Here is a 17,182-nt window from a genome sequence, read left to right on the forward strand (position 1 = left end):
TATCCCTAAGACACCAGAAGCTGGGTACATGGCGACACAGGCTTTCATCCTCGCATCCAAACCACCTCCCGGAGATCCAAGAGAGGCATTGTACAATACGGCGATGGCAGGAGTTGGTGCCATGGGAACGGCGTTTATAAATTCGCCTCCCGAAGGATCAGCAAGGCAAAATAGTCCACGACCTACTGCAGCAGCGCCAGTTCCCGAGAGAACAAGTGGGGCAAGAGATGCAGCAGCCCAAGCACGGGTAGATAGAGCACGACAAAATAGAAGAGAACATCGGCATTCCCCCGAGATAGATGACGAGGACATGTGTGGGCTACCGTGCTTTACAAGGAGGGTCCGGAAAACTCGGGTTCCTTCAGGGTTTAAGTTACCCGATAATTTCAAAAAATTCGATGGCCTGCAAGATCCCGAGGATTGGCTAGTCGATTACCTTGAGATGGTGAAGCTGATAGGTGGAACCAGAGCAACAGCCATGCAGAGTATTCAAGTACATCTGAGTGGAGCCGCAAGATCTTGGATAAAGAAGCTTCCTCCAGGTTCCATCGACAGCTGGGATAGTTTTGAGGATGTATTCGTAAAAAATTTCCGATCCACCTGCAAAAAACCCGCATCACTAGAAGAGTTGAGATCGTGTCGACAGAAGCATGATGAATCAATGAGAAAGTACATCCAGAGGTGGAACATCATTGAAAACTCGGCAGAGAACATATCTGACGAGAGAGCAATAGATGCGTTCGTAGCAGGAATTCGACGAGGAGATTTTGTCGAAGACTTGGGGAGAACTAACCCAAGGACAGTGTCAGCATTGATGGAGATAGCAAACAGGTGGGCAGATGGAGAAGACGCTGTCCACAATAAGCGACACAGGTCACCGGAGGAGAACCGTGGTCGAAACTTTCAAAACAGGCGACGATTCCCTCGACAATTCTCGAGTTATGATGCTCCTGATCAAATATCGGCTGGCTTTCGGGGAAGCACTGGAGGAAACAATAGAGATGAATATCAAAGGAGTAACGAGCAGCGAGGCGACAATAGAGATGACTCTCGGAATAACAGACAAAATAGTGGACCAAGGTTTCAGAGACCTTTTGTATCCCCTGAGGATATGATGAACGGGCCATGTCAGATGCACTTCTATGTCGACAATAATGGGAAGAGGCAGTCAGGACATCTACAGAAGGACTGTCGAAATTTTCAAGCAATGTTGAGGTTTGCAGGGCAAGCCAATGCTCAGGCAACAAATAGAAACCCCCAGGGGCCCAGGAGTGAGATCCGCCTACCATCTCCTCCCGCAATTACGGACGAAAATAGACACCAGCTCAGAATAGCGGCAGCACCACACCCACCTCCATATATCGACCCCAATTCCAACGGCGCGGTTTCGATGATTCAGAAAGCTAGGCCGTCTAACAGGGCCCAGAAAGTAATCTCGCGACAAGTGTTCATGGCAGAAAAGATGCCTCCACCAACGATTGAGTACCTAAATTGGTCGGGACAGGACATTGGCTTCACAATAGCAGATCACCCGCAGCAAGTTCCTCGACCAGGCCAGTCAGCACTTATCTTACCAGCAGTGATCGCAGGTTTCGACGTATCTCAAGTATTCATAGATGGAGGCAGCAGTCTAAACCTTATGTACGCAGATACACTAAGGAAGATGAACATATCCCTAGCAAATCTGAAACCAACTGATAAACGTTTTCATGGTATCACGCCAGAGAAGCCAAATTACCCGTTGGGGAAGATCAATCTCGATGTTCAGTTTGGGACCCGAGAAAACTACAGGATAGAAAGGCTGGAGTTTGAAGTCGTGGATTTCCCGTCGCAATATCACGCCTTGCTGGGACGACCAGCATATGCCAGGTTTATGGTGGTACCACACTACACGTACCTGTTGTGGAGGCTACCTGGGCCTAATGGACCAATTACAATCAAAGGAAGTTTCGCGTTAGCTGATAAATGCGACAAGGATTTTCATCGACTGTCAGAAACCTTCGGGATGCAAGCAGAATACATGGCGTCAAAGCTCACAACTGATTATGACGTGTTGCCAGATGTAGGAAGGCCTCTCAGGGAGCCAACCTTTAATACCACGAAAGACTCGAAGGAGGTACAGATTCACCCGACAGATCCAAAGAAAACGACGTCCATTGCAACAAACATGGACCTCCCATAGGAAAGCGCGCTCGTCGAGTTCCTCCGTGAGCACTGGAAAATCTTTGCATGGTGTCCAGCTGACATGCCAGGAGTACCCAGGGAACTTGCCGAGCACCATTTAAACTTGGATCCAATAGCGAGACCAATTAAACAACCTTTGCGGCGTTTTTCGGAACCAAACCATAAAGCTATGCTGTCAGAAATTAATCAACTCAGAGAAGCTGCTTTTATCAAGGAACTACATACAGAGGCCACGTGGGTAGCTAACCCAGTGCTGGTCCCGAAGAAAAACACGAAAGTCCTTCGCATGTGTGTCGACTTTACGTGTCTCAATAAACATTGTCCAAAGGATCACTTTCCCCTCCCAAGGATCGATCAAATCATCGACTCCACGGCAGGATGTGAACGTCTTTCCTTCCTGGACGCATATTCTGGTTATAACCAGATTAGATTAAAAGAAGAAGATGAGGTCAAGACAGCGTTCATTACACCTTATGGCGTGTTTTGCTACAAAACAATGCCCTTTGGTCTGAAAAACGCGGGAGCAACATATCAGCGGATGATGCAAAAATGCTTAGCAACACAGATTGGAAAAAACGTACAAGTATACATTGACGATGTCGTTATAACATCAAGAAAGGGGTCAACATTGATCGAGGATTTAAAGGAAACCTTCGACAATCTTGATAAGTTTTGCCTCAAGCTAAACCCGACGAAGTGTTCTTTCGGCGTCCCTGCGGGAGAACTTCTCGGGTTCCTAGTCTCAGCAAGAGGGATTGAAGCCAATCCAGAGAAAATTCAAGCTATCGTAACAATGAGGAAGCCAACAAAGTTAAAAGAAGTACAACAGCTGACTGGGCGAGTCGCAGCTTTAAGCAGATTCGTCGCCAGACTAGGAGAAAAAGCGTTACCGTTCTATGCTCTAATCAAGCAAGGAGAGAAATTCCAGTGGAACGAAGAGGCCGACAGAGCTTTTGAGGATCTCAAACGCACAATTTCGACACCACCAATCTTGGTGGTGCCCATGGAGAAGGAACCCCTCTTGCTATACATTGCAGCCACGCCTCAGGTGGTTAGCACAGTACTTGTAGTTGAAAGAGAGGAAGAAGGAAAACTCCATGGAGTACAGAGGCCAGTATACTTCATCAGCGAAGTTTTATCTCCCTCAAAACAGCGGTATCCACAGTATCAAAAGCTAGCATATGGAGTGTTTACAACCGCAAGAAAATTGCGGCACTATTTTTCGGCACACCCGATAATAGTGGTCAATGAGGCGCCTTTATCCAATATACTAAATAATCCAGAAGCTACGGGTCGTGTCTCCCTTTGGGGAATAGAGCTTTCCCCTCGGGACATCACGTATGAAAAAAGAAAAGCAATAAAGTCGCAAATTCTACCAGACTTCATCGCAGAGTGGATGGAGTTACAAAATACGGGACCCCCGGATTTATCGAGAACCTGGACTATGAATTTCGACGGGTCCAAGAGATTAGAGGGAGCTGGAGCAGGCGTGATACTAATATCACCTGAAGGCGACAAATTAAAATATGTCTTACGAATGACGTTTCCAAACGCATCTAATAATGAGGTAGAGTACGAAGCCCTCATACACGGGATGAAGATGGCGAAGGCTTGTGGTGCAACTCGATTAAAAATCTTTGGCGACTCACAGTTGGTAGCTCAGCAAGTCATGAATCAATGTGATGCAGTCAATGATAGCATGATAGCATACAAGGAAGCTTACAATGAGCTGGAGAAGTTGTTTGATGGGTGCGAGGTAAATCACATCAGCAGGCTAAGCAATGATGAAGCCGACGTTCTTGCAAATATTGGGTCGCAATGTATCCCGATTCCACCAGGCGTATTCTGGGAAGAGATAGCCGAGAGATCTAGAAAGTCGAAGAAACCAAAAAAGAAGGAGAAAGATGAGAAACCCTCGGGGGCTGTAAAAGCGACACTGGAAGAAGAGGAGGAACAGGACCTAGTTATGATGGTACAAATTCCATGGATGCAAGCATATATATCATACATCCTAAGGAAACAAATACCCGACGATCCAGTTGAAGCAAGGCGAGTTATTAGGCGGTCCAAGGCCTTTACGGTGGTAAAAGGGGAGTTATACAAGCGAAGTATTTCGGGAGTGTTACAAAGGTGCGTCACACCCGAAGAAGGAAGGATAATTTTGAAGGATGTACACGAAGGAATATGCGGTCATCATGCAAGCAGTCGAGCTATAGCAGCCAAGGTTTTCAGAGCAGGATTTTATTGGTTGACAGCAATAGAGGACGCAAAAGAAATAGTTCGTACTTGCGATGCGTGTCAGAGATTTGCCGCAAAACCTCATTCTCCAGCAGCAGAGCTGATGCCAATACCGCTGTCTTGGCCCTGTGCTCAGTGGGGTCTAGATATGGTGGGAAAGTTACACAAAGCTTCACCAGGAGGATACGAGTATATGCTCGTCGCTGTCGACAAATTCACTAAGTGGATAGAAGCAAAGCCGATAAATTCACCAGACGGAGCGTCGGCAATCAAGTTCGTAAAAAGTATCGTTTTTCGGTTTGGAGTACCTCATAGCATTGTCACAGACAATGGTAGTAACTTCACATCAAAGGAATTCAAGGGATATTGTGCAGAGGTAGGTATCAAACTACACTTTGCATCAGTTGCGCACCCGCAAACCAATGGTCAAGTCGAAAAAGCCAATGGAATTATCTGCAATGGTATAAAGAAGCGTTTACTAGCACCATTGGAAAAAGCTCGACATACCTGGCCTCAAGAGTTGCCCAGTGTGTTATGGAGTATTCGAACAACACCAAATACAGCGACACAGGAAACTCCGTTTTTCCTGGTCCATGGAGCTGAGGCAGTATTGCCGATAGAAATTGAGCACGATTCTCCAAGAGTAACGGAATATGATGAAGAAGCTTCAAGACAAGCACTGGAGGATGATGTCGACGCACTTGATGAAGCTCGAGATGAAGTGCTATCACGGGTCACCAAGTATCAGCAAGACCTGAAAAACTACCACAGTCGACGGTTGCGACCAAGATCCTTTCAGGTGGGCGACTTAGTTCTTCGGCTCACACAAAAAAGCCATGAAAAACTCGAGTCACCATGGCTTGGCCCTTACATCGTCACAGAAGTAATCGAAGGAGGAGCATACAGGATAAAGAACAAGAAGACAGGGGTTGCAGAGCCGAATCCCTGGAACGTGGCGCAACTCAGGCGGTTCTACGCTTAGAGTCGAAATATAGTCCTCCTTTGTAAAAATACAATGTACTGAAACACCCGCGAGCTTTCAGATGCACTCTTTTCCTTTTCAGGGCACCGAGTGGGGCTGAAAAGGTTTTTAATGAGGCGGGCTCGCGGTGCTGCAATATAGAAAAGATGTTGGTGATATACATTTTCTTTGTCGACACGCTCGGGGGCTTGCACCCAGCAGTTACAGCATACATATGAAATGCTGACAAAATAGAACTTGCAAAACAATAAATTTCGCTTTGGTGCAACACACCTCGCAAAACAATACAGACATACATGAAGAGCCAATAACAAGCTCGGGGGCTTGTTCAAACAAAAATAGTTCAAGATATTTGACAACATATATGTAATTTACAATATACAGGCGTTCTTCGACAGAGAAAAAACAACAAAGAAATTCTTCAATCAGCATTCAATATAGCGTCTATATTGATTCCTTCGTTATTTGCAGCACCAGTGCTATGTTCAGCATAACTACCCCTGACAAAGAATTCTGCATCCATCCGAAGCAGTTCGTCCATCATCTTTTCTGCTACAGGGCGCACAGTGTCGTCAATTTTGTCAACGTTCCTCCTCCGCTTCGCCTGTTTGGCCAGACACTTGGTGACAATTTGAGTAAGATCTAACTTCGGGTAGCAGATCTGTATCATAATCATGGCGAATCTTGCCCCAGCTTCTAGTTGAGCCCGCACAAATTGATGAATACGAGGAGCATCTCGAAATTTCTCCATCAAAGCAGGAAGGGTGTCTGGGATTTTGTTGCAAGGAAACATGGTACTATAGACTAAAGACAAAGTTTTCGTGCAGAAGTCGAGAAAATCGCGGACCTGACTCGCTCGATCTTGAAATCGGACTATTTGGCGAGTACGCTCAGGAGTGACCCAGAAATTGGCACCATGCTCACGAGCAAGTCTGACAAGCACATTGGTTCGAGCTTCAACACGCTGATCTTCGGCAGCAGTATCCAAGAAAGAACCTGTTTTACCGGAAACATCAGCAAGGATTAAAAAATAGTAAGGTTAAACAAACATATGACCAAATTTTGCGGAGCATACCCGTCATATCCAAGCTAGCATCATTCATCAGCTCAAGCATATGATTCTCTCGGCGCGTAGCTTCGGCAGCCTCAGCAACTGCAGTTTCCTTCAACGCTATGGCTTCTTGAGCTTGTTGAATAGCTCGTTTTTCATTCTCAGATGATCTTCGAGACTGTTCCATGATCACGAGGATTTGTTTTTTCTTTCGACTGCAGTTCTTGACGAAGTTCATCCACGTCCTCATTTTGTGCAGCACTCGACAAACCTCCAATATACTCGACAGCGGGGGACCTTTTAGAGCAAGACGCAGCAGGCAAGGCAGTCGAAGAATGAGGCCCAGTGGTATAGTTGTCAAAAATCAACTGGAGAGAAAATAATTCGATATCAATACCTCGGCAACATAGCTTTTTCATTAATAAGATCAGATGTTTACATGGATATTACAAAAGGTTCCTATTGAACTATGGGGGAAGTTGTCGCCAAAGCTACTTTGGCGACAGCATCAAAAGAGAAGCAAAACAGAATAAAGACAAGGTGGTCTACTTGACCTCCGGCTTCGATGAACTAGGAGCTGGAGTTGGCTTGAATCCAAGGAAAGCAAGGATCTTCTTCGAGTTTGGCTTGGCAGCCTTAATCAAAGATTGCCATTTCTTCGTCTCCATATCCTTTACATCGCCAACTTTGGCCCAGTCGACATCCTACTGGCTGTTAGCAACCAAAGCTATGATGCCTTCAACACCAATCTTTAGGCCTTCTTGTCGAAGACTGGGTCCAAGATCTTCTTTGGACTTGAAGCAATTGGCGAGAGCAGTAAAAGTCTCGGGTTCTTCTTTCTTCACGAAGTAGAAGGGAAAAAGCCGAGACAGAACTATTCTAGCGTCAGTAAGACCTTGGCGCGCTTCATCTCCATGAATCTCAAGAAGGGAGAGCGCATCGAGGAGGCGATCACCTTCAGGATTCTCTAGATCATAATCTTGCTGCGTTCTCCCTAATAAGGCAAAAATATAGTTCATCAGAAAACAAGCAAAGGAATCATATGGTTATCCGAGGAAATCATATTGATCCAGGTACTTACTGACAAAACGTCGACTCTGCGACTCCAAGCGAGTGACGATTTCCTCTTCACGAACAGATTGCTGAGTAATGTGTTCGCTCAAGGAATTTTCCGCATCATGAAGTCTTTTTCGAAGATCTTTGACAGCGGCAGTGTCTGATTCAGCTTTCTCGTGAGCTTTTTCGCTTTGCTCCAATTTAAGAGCAAGAGCATCAGCACGTTTGTTAGCTTCCGCAAGATTGGCTGGCAAAACAATCGACAATAAACTAGTGTCATGATAAGCAGGAGAATTTATTTAGTAGGAGAAACGGAAGAAGCAGTAAAACAAGTATCAAGTACCTTCAAGCTCTCTAGCATGGTCACGATACCCGACGAATTGGGTACCGAGACGAATAAACTCCTTCATCAAATGCTGCAAAAGAAAAGTAGAGAAAGAAAAATCAATATAGGAATTGAAAAGTTCGACAGTAACAAGTAAAAGAAGCAAAAAAAGAGGGGAGTCAACAGTATTGAAATCTTCGGAACACAAAAAAGAGGGGAGTCGACAGAAAGTGAAGAACTTACATCATCCGGTGAAGGAGTTGTGGAACTGCCAATTAATTGGGAGGGTTCCTTGGCTGGCTCAACCCTAGCTCTCTTCGGTGAGGAGGCACGGGGGCTCACAATTGGAGCAGTGAGCTCAATGTCCTGCTGAGGAGGCGAATTTTCCTCTCCATCAGGTTGAGCTTCGGAGACAACTAAAGTATGCGACGTACTCGTTCGAGCAGTCGCGTCAATAGGTGGATTTTCATCCTCGTCACCACTACAATAAAAAGGCGACAAAATAAGAAACACCATAGACAAAATATCGAGAGCAAGCAACAAAGGGCAGCAAGAACTTACGAGCTGACGAGGGCATCCTCGTAAGGATTGAAAGTTGTCCTTCCCTCAGTAGGAACAACTTCTTCGGTAGGAGGTGCGCCGGTTTTGGAGGTGCTAGAATCGGCAACTTCGTCCCTTTTTCTCTTGTTCCTTGGAGAAACAGCGGAGGGGAGGGAGTGTGTCGATGCGGTAGCCTCGGAATCTTCTCTTTCAGAAGAAGCCGCGGATTTCTGAGAACACGCGATTTCACTCTCAGGGCGAGAAGTACCCTGGTTGTCGTCAGTGACAACAGCCTGTTCTTCGACTTCTCCATCTTCAGGAAGAGGAGGAAGAGAAGCTAGAACTGGATGATTCTACAAATACAAGGAATGTCGACAAGAAAGTTATGCAGGGGAAATCAGCAAAACTAACAGTCGACAAATAGTAAAATAATCGCGAAAACAAAAAAGTCGAGAGGACAAAATACTAGTTGGAGAAAAATACCTTGGGAAGAGGGTTGGAGACACTATATGGCTCCACACGGCAAGAAGATGGAATAGGATCTTTCTTGCTGAGTGATGAAATTCTTCGGATAAGTTTCTCCAAGTCCTTTACAGAAAGGTCCTTGGAGAGCCTGTTAGCATCTTTTTCACCAGCATACGTCCAAAGGGGATTTTTGCAAGCCTGCAGAGGCTGCACCCTAATCCTAAGGAAGTAAGCTCATGAATACGAGACATTAGCGCCTCTGTCACTGTTTTTTCTTCTTCGGTAGCTTCAGCGTCCCAGGAACGGCGGCGAAGAATCTTGGCGTTCCCATCAAAAGGAGCTATGTTGTACTCCACCGAGTTGGCGCTTTCTTCGCGCACATAGAGCCATCTTTTGCGCCACCCTTGGACGGAGTCGGGGAATTTGACGTCAAAGTACTCGACGTCAGGGCGAACGCAAATAACAACACCACCTATGTTGTAGGTGAAGTTGTGGGAGCCATTGCGGTGGAGGTAGAAGATGCGCTTCCACAGAGCCCAGTTAGGAGAGACTCCGAGGAAGCATTCGCAAAGAGTAATAAAAATGGAGACATGGAGGATGGAATTGGGAGTCATCTAATGTAGCTGCACCCCATAAACAAAGAGAAGACCATGGAGGAAATCGTGAATGGGGGTAGACAGGCCGCGAATAAGGTGATCGATGAAACTGACCCGATACTCGATTGGAGGCGAGGGATAGCTTTCGTCGCTGGGGAAGCACAGCTCGTCCTTCGTCTTCATGAGCCCGAGCTTCTTCATCAAGTTCAGGTCTTGGTGGGAGATTTTGGATCTCTCCCACTCCAGATCTTCCGCCGCCATCTTCGATTCGGGAGTGGTGTGGCGAGTGAGCCGCGCGCGTGGTGGCATCAACAATGGCGAAAGCGCAGCGTGCGAGTGTGGTTGAGCTCTGGGCGCAATGGGGATTTTTTGCAGAGGAGAAGCAGAGGTGCGGCGCAAGCGAAAGTGTAAACGGAGGAAGAAGAAGACCTTATATAGGGAATTGGCGAAGCGACGCACCGTTGGATGGAGTAATTTTTGCGGTGGATGTTGCACACGTGGCTAAGGGGTAAAAGAGTATTTTAACTATGAGGGAATGGAACAGGCGCCACAGTGCATGCGCCAGGAAAAGCGGAGGACGTGGGTCCCCCACTTGCACAACGTGTGAACTTGGTGAGGATTCTGGGCCCGCAAGACAGAAAAAGAGCAGTACTCGCGTTTTTCCGATACAGTGGTCGTAGCTATCATCAGTAGTGATGTCACTTTGACTAAAGGAAAAATTTCGGCAGTGAGGAGTAAGAAAATTGGCGGCAGGAAAAAATTATCGATTATTTCGAGAGCCTTTGATCAAATACAAGTTTTTGCCCAAATGCTCGGGGGCTACTTTAGAAAAAAGAACAAAGCTCAAGTATGACAAAATAGAAATGGCGAGAGCCTATGATCAAACGCAAGCATTTGTTCATAGCCTTGGGGGCTACTCCCATCGGGAGCGCTGTTCGCGCACCCGATAAACATAAAAAGCTCGAGAGAGATTGACAATATAGCGGCATAAGATGTTGAGCCTACAACCAAGCACTAGTCCTTGGCTGTAGCCTCGGGGGCTACTCCCATCGGGAACGCTGTTCGCGTGCCCGATGAAATTATAAAAAATATAGAGAGAAAGAAGAAGTGAGCATATTTCGAGTTATAACTCGAAACATACTCCCATCGGGAGGGCAATATAAGTCATCCGTTGACTCAATAAAATGTGCTATTCTAACAGCCGAAAAAGCACTCAACAATATATTCTCAGAGTGCCAAAGTTGCGAATAATCTCTGAATGCCGCAAAACTCTGCGAAGGTAAGACCCCAGATCCGTTCTGAGCGGCGTGGCACCGTCTCTGACGTCGGTTTGCTACTTTTTTCCGTATCAACAGATACGAAGAAAAATCCTAACGGACGCGTTAGGTACCCGATAAAACATGACTGGGACTCGACAGAATGGTAAGACCTTAAGCGGCACCTGTCGAAGTTTACACCAGTATCCCGAGATCATGTCCAGGGACGTGATCTTGAAGTAGGTTTTTGCGGATTGCCACTAGAGCAGTTAACTAGTACCTGATCCATCAGATGAACTAGCCCCAACTACCATTATCCCTGTACAATATATAATTGCGTATCCAAAAGTTATGTGATAAATTTGATAGTTATTGAATGATTAAAGTTGGAGATTTTCCCTGATTCTTCGATTCAAGCAAAATCTCGGGGGCTACTGACATAGGCATCCCCAATGGGCCTGCCGAAGATGGTACCCGGGGTTTACTAAAGGCCCACGACTCGATGAATATGAAGATTCGGAAGCCCAAGTTAGTATTAAGGAAAGCTAGAAAAACATACTTGTAATCTTACGGGATGAGTTAGAAACCTTCCCGGACTCTGTAATGTGTGTACTACGAATCCCTCGACTCCACCTCCTATATAAGGGGGAGTCGAGGGACAAAGAAAGGATCGATTCATTGTCTCACGCAACCCTAGTTTTTACATCGTCGAGTACTTTTCGGCTGAAACCTTCGAGATCTACTTGCCCTCTACTTCCGTTAAAACCCTAGTCTACAATCCGTAAGCATTGATAAGTTAATCCCTTGTCACTAACCTATTGACAAGATGCCGAAGTGCCAGTTCCTGTTTTCTGCTATTTTTGGTTTCAGAAATCCTAGTAAGGAAATATTCTCGGAATTGGACGAAATCAACGCGTAGTATCCTATTTTTCCACGAAGCTTCCAGAACACCGGAGAGAGACCAGAGAGGAGCCAGGGGGGCCCACACGCCAGGGCGGCGCGGCCAAGGCCCTGGGCGCGCCCCCCTATGGTGTGGCCCCACCAGGGCCCCTCCGAGGCTGCCTCTCCGCCTACTTAAGGACTCCGTCGCAAAAACCCTAGGAGAATAAGCCACGGGACGAGAAAAGTTACGCAGCCGCCGCCATCGCGAAGCCAAGATTCGGGGGACAGAAGTCTCTGTTCCGGCACGCCGCTGGGACGGGGAAGTGCCCCCGGAAGGCATCTCCATCGACACCACCGCCATCTTCATCGACGTTGCTGACTCCTATGATGAGGAGGGAGTAGTTCTCCCCCGAGGCTGAGGGCTCTACTGTAGCTATGTGGTTCATCTCTCTCTTTGTGATCTAGTTGAATATCATCTATGTGCTACTCTAGTGATGTTATTAAAGTAGTCTATTCCTCCTCCATGATGTAATGTTGACAGTGTGTGCATCATGTAGTACTTGGTGTAGGTTATGATTGTGATCTCTTGTAGATTATGAAGTTAACTATTACTATGAGAGTATTGATGTGATCTATTCCCCCTTTCATAGCTTAAAGGTGACAGTGTGTATGCTATGTTAGTACTCGGTCTAAATTGCAACGGTCTATTATGCACTCTAAGGTTACTTAAATATGAACTCCGAATGTTGTGGAGCTTGTTAACTCCGGCTTGAGGGAGCTCTTGTAGCCCTACACAATGAATGGTGTTTGTTATCCAACAAGAGAGTGTAGAGTAGTTTCAGTTATGTGATCAATGTTGAGAGTGTCCACTAGTGAAAGTAGGATCCCTAGGCCTTATTTCCGAACATCGAATCTCCGTTTATTTACTGTTCCACTGCATGTTTACTCGCTGCCATCTTTATTTCAGATTGCTATTACCACTCATATTCATCCATATTACTTGTATTTCACTATCTCTTCGCCGAACTAGTGCACCTATACATCTGACAAGTGTATTAGGTGTGTTGGGGACACAAGATACTTCTTGTATCGTGATTGCAGGGTTGCTTGAGAGGGATATCTTTGACCTCTACCTCCCTGAGTTCGATAAACCTTGGGTGATTCACTTAAGGGAAACTTGCTGCTGTTCTACAAACCTCTGCTCTTGGAGGCCCAACACTGTCTACAGGAATAGAAGCGTGCGTAGACATCAAGCTATTTTCTGGCGCCGTTGCCGGGGAACGAAGAAAATCTACACCACAGAGATTTCTACCTCCCACGTCAACCACGCGCCAGTTGTAGACAGCAGATCTCCTCCAAAAGGTCCTCATCGTCAAGTGGATGCACCAGCACATGCGAGGAACATCGGCAGCTCATCCCGTCTATGGTTAAAGTTTTCCTTTCTCGCAATAGCTAAGGATACTAGGCACACAATTGCTCAACAATTAGCACCACCCGTTGACTCCTCTACACCGTAGCTGCTACAGTGAGGAAACCTCGGACAGGGATCCAATGCAGCGTGTCACGAGCTCTAGATCCACCGTCCACCTACATCCAACGGACAACAGCCAACCAAGCCCAAAAGATCCCGGTCCAAGCCATCTCTCTCACAAGTCACAGCCCAGCCAAACCATCGGGAACCATCGACGGAGAAAACAACGCCGGCAAGTTCTTCCGCGACCACGCCGATAGAGGCTCCGCCGGCCCGGTCTCCCCCTATGACCCTCTCTTCCGCCTCCGACACCCTCCTCTGTCCTCCTCAGGCGGCTTGGGGAATCGAATGTGGTGGAGGTTCTATCATCTTTTCTTCCGCTGCAGCTAGGCGTCCTCCCCGGTGGCGTGGTCATCATCCCTTCCAGGTACGGGTGGTTCTCCGCCCTGCAGGCTGGCATGGTCGTTGTCCCTTTCGTCATCTTTGGGCCTCCGCCCTACCGGCTGGCGCGGTCTGTCTCCCTTTGGCCGCAGACGCTTAGGGCCCCTTCCTCTCTTCCACGACGGTGTCGGCGTTGAGTCTCCAAGTTGCAGCGATGAACTCCCGTGAAAACTTTTCGCTCACGCGCTCGTTTCTGAACCTGTGCGGCGCTTTTTTTCACCTTGTACGTGGGGTGGTTGTTGTCCTGCTGCTGTCCATTGGAAGCAGTTAGGCTCGAGGCACGCCGTGCCTTGTGAACTTCAACGCACTGGATCCCTGTCCGGAAACCTCAATGGAGAACACTAGCTTTCAATATTCCTTTACATATAACAAATCTTTCATCTTACTCTGCAAAGCTTGATAATGTGTACCATTCGATGATATCACTCTTTTGGTATTCACATCCATATTTCATACATGCTTGTTGTGGGTATACTTCATGGGTGTACCATCGACAGTGCCTAGATCCGGCAAGCCCGGGTGGCCCATAGACGGTGATGATGGCATATGGCCCATCGGGAGGCCCAGTTGTTGTAGATCAAGATGGATGAAGTCCAGCCCAGGAACAAGGAGCCGGATCCACCGACTTACTCGGAAAGTCGGATCCGGCATGGCCCATCAGGGGTAGCCGGATCCGGTACGACGTATAATGAAGGGCGGATCCTTGACGTGCACGGCAATGTATATTCCATAGTTAGGCAACTTGTATTCCGGCTAGGACTCTCCGTGTAAACCCTAGATCCTCCTCGGAATCCCGACAGCACGACGGCGTGGTGGCGGTGGTGGTGGAGATCTCCGGCAGGGCTTCGCCTAAGCGCTGTGGGAGAAGATGGAGGAGGACAGAGGCTAGTGTTTGGGAGAGAGGGGGGGCTAGGGCGCCGGCCAGGGGAGCCCTAGGTGGTGCGGCCAAGTTTAGGGCAGCCCCCTCCCTCTCCTCCTCATTATATAGGTGGAACCCCAAGGGCTTGCCCAAAGTCTTCGAATAAGACCCCAATTCAAAAACTGCCTTATGGACGAAACCTAGAGGGACAGGGACTCTCCCCTTCCCCCCTTGTTGGCCGGCCAAGGGTGGTGGAGTCCACCATGGACTCCACCCTCCCACTTGGTTGGCAAGTTAGGGTTGGTGGAGTCCAACCGTGACTCCACCTTCCATGGTGATTTCTTCCGGAAGGTTCTAGAACATTCTAGCGCTTTCCATAAATGCACCGGATCATTTTCCAAACTTGGAAAGTGACTTCCTATATATGACTCTTATTCTCCGGACCATTCCGGACCTCCTCGTGATGTCCTAGATCCCATCCGAGACTCCGAACAACATTCGAATTCCATTCCATATTCTATATCTACTTAAAACGATATCAAACCTTAAGTGTGTCACCATACGGTTCGTGAACTATGCAGACATGGTGGAGACTCCTCTCCGACCAATAACCAATAGCGGGATCTGGAGATCCATAATGGCTCCCACATATTCAACGATAACTTAGTGATTGATTGAACCATTTACATACGATACCGATTCCCTTTGTCATGCGATATTTTACTTGTCCGAGGTTTGATCATCGGTATCTCCATACCTTGTTCAACCTCGTTACCGACAAGTACTCTTTACTCGTACCGTGGTATGTCATCTCTTATGAACTATTCACATGCTTGCAAGCTAATTAGACGACATTCCACCGAGAGGGCCCATAGTATATCTATCCGTCATTAGGATGGACAAATCCCACTATTGATCCATATGCCTCAACTCATACTTTCCGAATACTTAATCCCATCTTTATAACCACCCATTTACGCAGTGGCGTTTGATGTAATCAAAGTACCCTTCCGGTATAAGTGATTTACATGATCTCATGGTCAAAGGATTAAGTTACTATGCATATTAAAGCTTGAAGCATAAAGAACTAAATGACTTGATCATATGCTACGCTTATTATGGGTGTATGTCCATCACATCATTCACCTAATGATATGACCTTGTTATTAATAACATCCGATGTTAATGATTAGGAAACCATGATCATCTATTAATCAACAAGCTAGTTAAATGAGAGGCTTACTAGGGACTCTGGTTGTTTACACAACACACATGTATCAATGTTTCCGGTTAATACAATTATAGCATGGAGTGTAAACATTTATCATGAACACAAAGATATAACAATAACTATTTTATTATTGCCTCTCGGGCATATCTCCAACAGTCTCCCACTTGCACTAGAGTCAATAATCTAGTTTACGTATGTAAAGATATAACACCTTGGCCTTCTGGTGCTTACCATGTTTTGCTCACGGGAGAGGTTTCAGTCAACGGATCTGACACGCTCAGAAACGTATGTATTTTGCAATTCATTTGCGTCTCAACGCATCACTCATTTTCCAAATGAGTCGGCATTAATCATATATGTTCAGTCTTCTGGTGGAACCTTAATTCCGCGGTCTGAAATATGTCACTAATATTGTCATACACAATATAGCTTCAAAGTTCTGACACTATCGGAACTACACCAAGTTCTCAAAGAACTCCTCGACTTTAACATCCTCAGTCATTGTCAAAACAATGACATACTCTGCCTTCGTTTGTAGAATCCGTCACAATATTTAGAACTCATCTAAATCTAGCATTGTGCTACCTTTCAATGAACACATAGCCTAATTGAGATTTGAAATTCATTTTTATATGTGACCAAACTAATATCGGTGCAACACCTTACAACGATTTGTTTGTCATTTCCCCATACAAAACTAATATCCTTGGTTCTTCTAAAGCACCCAGGGATATTCTTACTGTTGTCCAATGATCATCACATGAATCATTCTGGTATATGCTCCTAACTCTTTAGAGACATGACATCTGATTGTGTACATATTATACGTGATCTAAAATCACTCATGTGTTTTTACTCATTGAGTGTCAGATACACTCAAGTTTTCTTAAACCTTCACATGAAAAGAACACCTTCTTAGTATTTTTATATTAAACTACTTCAATCTTCATTCTATGTACTTTAACTTAAACTTATTATGTGTTACAATCTATCTTCATAGATCTTGACACTAAATATGTTTCAGTCCATATCCTTTCATTGAAGTTAATTCTCAATGAAACCTTTTAATCAAGTATATAATTTACATCATTTATAATCAATGATATGTCATCCACATATAATATTATAACTATGTCTGAGCGCTCCCACTTAATTTCTTGCAAATGCAAGCTTCTCCATCGTTTCTGATGAAATCATAACTCTTTGATTATTTCATCCGGTGAAGATTCCAACTCCGTGATACTCACTTCATTCAGTGAAGTTTGTATGCCTTTTTAGTATTCTACGGACTAGCAAAACTCTCAGTTGTATCTTGTATACACCTTTAATACACACTCCTGTTAAGTAATGTATTTTGTCATCCTACTAGCATATCTCATAAAAGAAATATGTAGCGATTACTAGAACAATCCGCATAGACTATAAGCATCGCTGCTGAAGATCTAATCTTATCGCAGTCAACTCTTTGAACTTTGTCATAAACAACTTTTCGACAAGTCGAGCTTCTTCAAGGATATTCCATCCAAGTCCATCCATTTTATAGATACATTTACTTTCAAAAAGTATTCACCTATCTTGGATTTTATGGCTCTTAGCCATTTAACA

Source organism: Lolium perenne, chromosome 6 (genome assembly GCF_019359855.2).
Source record: "Lolium perenne isolate Kyuss_39 chromosome 6, Kyuss_2.0, whole genome shotgun sequence".
NCBI lineage: Eukaryota > Viridiplantae > Streptophyta > Magnoliopsida > Poales > Poaceae > Lolium > Lolium perenne.